General features: G+C 29.7%; 1 pseudogene; it reads right to left on the reverse strand.

Moving 5' to 3' along the window:
• LOC106461443 overlaps positions 1 to 7,273 on the reverse strand; it is a 70,387-nt pseudogene that overhangs the window by 36,762 nt on the left and 26,352 nt on the right.

Consider the following 7,273-nt stretch of genomic DNA (forward strand, 5'->3'; position numbering starts at 1 on the left):
TACCGTTTAACCTTAACTTTCTTGTGACATACTACGAATAATTTAGGTTAACGTAGAAACAAATAAATTAATATATATAGGGTAGTAAATAACTATATATATATATATATATATATATATATATATATATCAATTAGTGACACACAAAAAGTCAGATCTACTTTTCTTCATCTCCACCACAAGAAATAAAAATATAAATAACAGAATCCACCTGGCAATTATTCCAGTAGAAAATTTTAGCTGTAAGACAATCTGCATTTAATTTTCAATCCTGAGATAACCAACAACATTTGTATTTTTCGTGTACCTTGAAAATATTTTTTAATTATTATACATTACTGTGCTTATTTTTCAGTTTATTTTTATACATATTTTGTGTTTAAATTTCTGTACAAAGTTTTAAGTATTTGCCTGCATAGTGTACAACCTTACAGTTTGTATGTAAGCTCTTCATGGTTTGGTTTCAACTACTGGTCTACACTTAGTTATTCATCTCCAGACAGTTATTTGGTAACAATGTTGAACAATAGTTTTCCTTTATTTTTGCATCTACTCATTGTATGAAACTGTACAACAATGTTTTCAGTATACATCTATCTGAATATTGTACAAATCTACAGTTTGCATGAAAGGTCATCACAGTTTCAATTCTCTTCAGATAACTTTATGGTAATAACGTTAAAATACAATTTTCATTTACTTTTGCATTTACTCACTTGTATGAAACTGTATAATAAAGTTTTCAGTGTACATCTATCTGAATAGTGTATAAATCTACAGTTGGAATGTAAGTTCTTCACTGTACTTATTTATTTATCTCCAAATATATTTCTATAACAATGTTAAACTAGTTTTAATTTATTTTTGCATTCTACTCATGGTTTGTAGAAAACTATATAATAAAGTTTTTACTGTATGACTTAACAGTTTGGTTTTGATTGTTTGTCATTACCAGACAGTTGAAAAAATTTTATTTTAGTAACCTATGTTGAAATCCAATTTTAATTTATTTTGCATTCTATTCATCACTTGTACTAAACTGTATAAAGTAGATTTATTTATTTACAAATCTGGTTTATTTATTTATCCTACTTACACTTTACAGTTTTACTCATAAATACCTATTAATTGTGGTCATCATTGAGACTCATGTTTTGTTTATGTATCTTGGATTGTAACTTTTATATATAGTTTTATGTAATTCCATTTTCTGTCTTTATAACTTTTTTTGCAAAATATCAAAATAAATTATTTTATATATCAGTCTACTTTTAATTTACATAGAAAAAGAAGTAAAGGTCTTAGACTATAGAGAGTAAAGATAATAAACAGGAGAAAGAAAAATTAGTAAACTGATAGTTACATTACAAGTAGCCTAACTATCATAGTACTAGTAGTAGTATAAAATACAGTTGTCACAAGCTCATCTTTCTGAATAGTGAATTAAATTTTGATTATGAACTAAATATAAAAATTCAACCAAATTATTTTTTTAAATTCAACTGATTAAATACAAAATATTATAAAATCACTATAAACTCTTCCAGATCAAAGCACTAAGCCTAATTCATGTTTAAGGTCTTGCCCTTAGCCATCCATAAAAGTACAGGATGGCCCAAAATTATAGTTTTTATTTTAAAATTTAATAATTGAATGGCTAAAGAAATACAGTCTTACAGTTTTCAACATCTTGCAGCCCAACTCGCACAGTTTTTATTGTCATGTTTTGTATCCACTCTGCTGAGTAGTGTTACACTGTAAAATGGCAACCATGCAAGAAAAGGCTCAACACAATGTTTAACTTGCAGATACCAAGTTAGTGACTGTGGTGCAGCATAATTACAGATGCCAGTACAAGAAAGAAGTATGAGAGTATGTTAAAAATATTGTGTATCTCACACCAATAGCAAATATCATGGAAGTAAAAACCAGGATAACGAACGCCATAGCCACTGTAACTGTGGACACACCAAACATGGTCTGAAATCAGATATAGATTAGATAAAAACTATTTGAGGTGGGCTACAAGATGTTGAAAACTACATGGTTGTATTGCCATAGTTAATTATTAAATTTAAAATAGGTAAGATAATTTTGGCCACCCTGTATTTATTTTCAGCTAATACTACAATATGATGATTAAAATAAATAATTAAATGATACAGCATGTTTTTAGTTGCTATAAATAAAGTCATGTAGCTGATAGTGAAATTATTCAGAAAAACATTTATTTCAAACATTTTTACAAACCAACCCCTTTCTCCAACATTTCTCTCAATTGCTTCACAACAAGTACTAAAATAAATCCCATCCTCTATACAGCATTCTAAAGTACAGGAAAAGAGCTCTCATCAAATGCATAGTTTATCATCCTGTGGTTTGCTAACTATGAGATACAGATTTTTACATCAGATCATGATTAATAAGGCATACGCGACAAGGATTTGGTTAAAAATGTTTAAAACTAAGGTTGCATACATCCAGGAGCATTGATTTACAGTCCAAACTGGTGAAAGCAGAATAATTTGTTGTAATTATGGTAGGAAAAGTTTTAAAATTTCCAAAGACTAATATTTAACTTTTAGGGGCACTTATTTGCAGCCTAAAACATATTTTGGATTTTTTTTTGTTAAACTTCTTTTTAAATTTAATTAAATAAAACATTTAGTAAAAACAATAAAATATCACATTATTATGTAAAAAAAATAAAATGTGGAAACATACTTCAAATAACTTCTCTATAATTGTATTAATTCAGTGATGCAATTTTGCTGTTGAGTAGCATAAAAACCCTACTAGGTGTGATAGGGTTAAATAGGTCTGGTGTGTCCATGGTATACAAGCATTGGTCATTGACATAAATTTAGATTAATTATGAAAATCGAAACACTGGGTTGAATAACGATGAGAAATATTCCTGTCAAAGGAACTATGTCACAAACTTTGGAACACATCTCATAATTTGAGTAAAAAAAAATCCAATTAATGGAAGAAATAATAATAATTCTAATCAGAAGTTTTAACTGAAAAGTTTAAAATTTTGTATCTTTCTTTCACCAAATCAAAAAAATAAAGTGAAGAAAAACTATAAATTCTAATGATAACTAAAAATTTAAAATAACAAGTGAAAAAATTCTGTAATGAGTAGTGAAAATAACAACATCTGAATCCAAGCAGTGCTAAGGAAAAAATAAGCCTTTGGTATACTAAACATGCTCAAAGGGGGTACACCGTGCATGAAGGATGTGTTGCTTCTTATTAGTGGAGTGCTACAGTTTAATACTGATTACATAATAGACTGGTGCATTACACATTAACACAGGATCTTTCTCTCAACCAGAGAAGCCAATATAAAATGTTTATTAAATTTTGGTGAAACATATACAGGATGTAGAATACGATGTGATATCATGAATAAAATTTACAGTTTCCAAGTTGGACATAAATTGACAGAGTTATGACTAACCACATTATCAACAAAAACCCCATGGTTAATGTCATTATTTCTTCTTGTATAACTAATGGGTCTACTACATGAGCTTTTCTCTTTACATGTCATTGCATGTGTTTTTTACAAATAAGAGCCCAACAGATGTTCAGCAGATAGCTCCAAGTTTCAATTACTGTGACTGAGCTTTGCTACTCGTTGGCATGTCCCCATCAATCACCATTATTCTCTCAATTACCCGTAAGTGTAGTTCCAAGACGTTCAACTTGCAACTTGTGCAGCTGTCATGACAGATGTTTTGACAGCCCTTGTTAAATCCATCTGTCAAGACTACAAATGCTGTGTTGGCATTTAAAAATAGTAATTATTGTAGTAGTAGCCTTCTGCCAGATAAGAAGATCATGAATATGATCTCCAACCACAAACAGACAAAGAAAGGTCACATAATTTTATTTGAAAATGTAAAAAAATAATCAATCAGTGTGTGTGTGTGTGTGTGTGTGTGTGTGTGTGTGTGTGTGTGTGTGACCATTGCTAGAAAACTGGTGTAGCTATTCCAAACCTACATGTCACTTTGACTGCTCATAACTCCCAAATAAAATATGTTACCATCATATGAATTGCATTTTTGGACACAGCATATTCCAGACTTTCCAAAAGTGTATGCAATACCTCCAAACAATAATTACCAGAATTGTTTGTTCCTTACCCTACCACCTGAAAACACTACTTAGTCTCTATTTGAGGAAAAAGTCTTGTGTTACAACATGTAGGGGTGGGATAGCATTCACGGCATGGCATATGTGATAAAATACTGTTGGCAGAGACACAAAGTAATAGCTCTAAGTTCCACTGAAATGTGAGTAGGACCTGATTTTCTTGTTTATAAAAGACTTGTAATGTTTACTAAAAACATGCCAAATTTCATGATGATATGCTTACTACACTAAAAGTTATAGTATGTTTACTTTCACGATTACCTGGTGGTTGCAAGATCAATCAACTTGAAGGAGCCTGTATAGAAAAGAGTTAAGTAATATTGCTATGGACTTTATCTGTTTGCTTTTTTTTAAATTATTGTTTATGTACTTATTTATATTTATGATCACAAGACTAACATTTCTTAATTATATATTACAAAATAATGTTTTATCTGTGCTTTATTTTTATGACTGATAAAAATTTCGGGAAATTTACTTGCACTTCAAAATGCCAACAGTGTACCTTATTTGTTCAAATATAATTTGTGCTCTTTCAAGAACTGCATAGAAACTCTAAATAGCATGTACACAAGAGTACCTGAAATCATCACAGCTCAGGGCTGACATACGTGGTTTTTTAATTACAAAAAAAGCCTCTGAAAAATGCTTCACACGTTGCTGATGATGTTCTTGGGCTAGGTGTTGTCTAATCCTTTCCTGATTCACAACGACCTCTAGAAATTGCTGCCACAACACAATAAGAGCTCCACAAAGTTGAGCTATGTCACTGTTTGCCAACACAAGTAAGTCTTCCTCTGTCTCAATGTTCTGCAAGTAGCATATTGCATACATTAAATTTAAGTTAAAATATACAGTTGCAAAATATTATAACAAATCAGTCTATAAAGTGCTTCCATATCAATTCCTCCAGTATTAGTTTTATACATGAATGGTAAAGTACAACAATAATATAGGTCAAATTTATATACATTATTATATTTTTTACTCTTAAAGAAAATGTTTGTTTGTTTGAAATTAAGCACAAAGCTACAGTTTCTAGCTGTGTAAGTCCACAGACATACCACTGTGCCACTGGGTGGCCTTAAAGAAAATATAATGGACACAAAAATTTATCTCTCACCCGGTTTAACAAGTTCAAGTGTTTAACTTATAGCATATATTATCTAATATTTTTCTCACTAGACCACACTATTAAAAATACATTAAAATTGTTTGAAAAATCAGATACAGTACACGAAAGCAAAATCAATACATGGAAACAGGTGTACTAAAATTACTATTTAAAAAATTAAAAACAATTTAACAATTTAAAAAAAAGTGTTAGCATTATTTTACAGCATTTACAAAAGAAGCACATACTAAGCATATTGAATATAAAATAACTGTTTACTAGATAAATAATTAATTAAAACTCACAATTACTTAGCATTCAACAAAAAGAAAATGTATTTGTAGAATAAAATACACATTACCATGTAGGTTAGCTAAATTAACTAAAAAAATACAAACTTTCAGAACAAAATATTAGTACAAAGACTAATATACTAGTTTCAACAATTTTATGTGTCCTCTTCAGTTCCACAGCCTTCTCATGTCTGTACTAATATTTCGTTCCAAATGTATGTTGTTGTTTTTTAAAAGTCATTTCCAGCCAAACTTCATTCATACACGCATACATACATACAATCATACCTCTATGATTGAATGGGAGAAGCCAATAAACCTTTGCAAATGCCCTACAAGTTATGCAATAGCAAAGACAAGTGGCTGCACATTTGTAAATCCAACACCCAGTTGTTATCAACCAAATGCTAACTATGTTATCTATGTAATTCAAAGACATCTTAGAATGTCTAACTATGGACCAGTGAAATGAAACTGTATAACACCACTGCTAAAAAAGAGAAGGGTTAAACATGTTTATATTTTTAAAACAGTACAAGTAATAAACTCAATGTAAATAGCAAGTTTAAATTTGGACATTCAGTCACTCCACATTCTTTTTGCTCCTACCTTTTACTAAATCATTTTGTGAATTCATGAGAGATTCAAAATCACTTTCTATCAATGAGAACTGCCAACAAGAGATAACATGTACAGAAGGACATCTATTAAACTGCCTTTGAATTATATTTATTATTATGTAAACAAAAACTTTAGTAATTATGAGAAATAATGTATTTAGCTAGAGGTTAGCATCTATTTTAACTCCATTTAAATTTTCAACTTCAAGGTTTCATGGGTGTTGTTGAACCACTGGATAGACAGTAATCTAGATTCCCAACATAGGAAAGAAAGAAGGGTCCAGAAGTAAATAGGAGGTAGAATCTATATTAACTCTTTCCATACAGGGTCGGTGTATTACGCCAACCATATAACCCCAAAATAACCATCAGAGTTTCCATACTATAAATTTTAATAAGTATGCATATCTTCATGAAATTTGGCAAGCTTCCAGTAAACATTACAAGTCTTTTATACACAGTCAAAATTTCTCCAAGTGCAAAGTGATTTCCATGTTAAGATTAAAAATACTTTCCTTCATCTAAAAACTTTCAAATTTCATTTGTGTAACCTCTAAAACCTCCTAAATAAATATCAAATATTTTTTTCCAGTTAAACTTTATATTTTTAACTGTTCTTTTCCATATCCTAACTCTATATGGAACTGATCAATTTGACCAAACTTGTAACCACCATAAAAAAATAAGAAATAAATAATTTACCCATTTTTTCCTTTCTAAAATGACTGCAAATTGTAACAGGACTACATTTATTTATCCTAAATAGCTTAAGACTCATAACAGACACATCTGTTTATACTTAATTTTATTGTATTATTGCCCGTTGAACCATGTGTAACTAATAATCCTGCCATACAAGTTCTAAATCACTTGATGAATATGTAGCACAAGTTACCGCATTGGATGACCTAATACACAAACTACTAGTCAGCATATCTCAAAGAATTATTATAACTATTGTTTTTTTCATTATCTCACCTATTTTAACCTGATATGTTTCTAATTTTTACATTTTAGTTACCTTTATAGCAATATATAAAAAATATACATGAAAAACAAGAAATATAGTACTTACCTTT

Source organism: Limulus polyphemus, unplaced genomic scaffold, assembly GCF_000517525.1.
Source record: "Limulus polyphemus unplaced genomic scaffold, Limulus_polyphemus-2.1.2 Scaffold39, whole genome shotgun sequence".
NCBI classification, from domain to species: domain Eukaryota; kingdom Metazoa; phylum Arthropoda; class Merostomata; order Xiphosura; family Limulidae; genus Limulus; species Limulus polyphemus.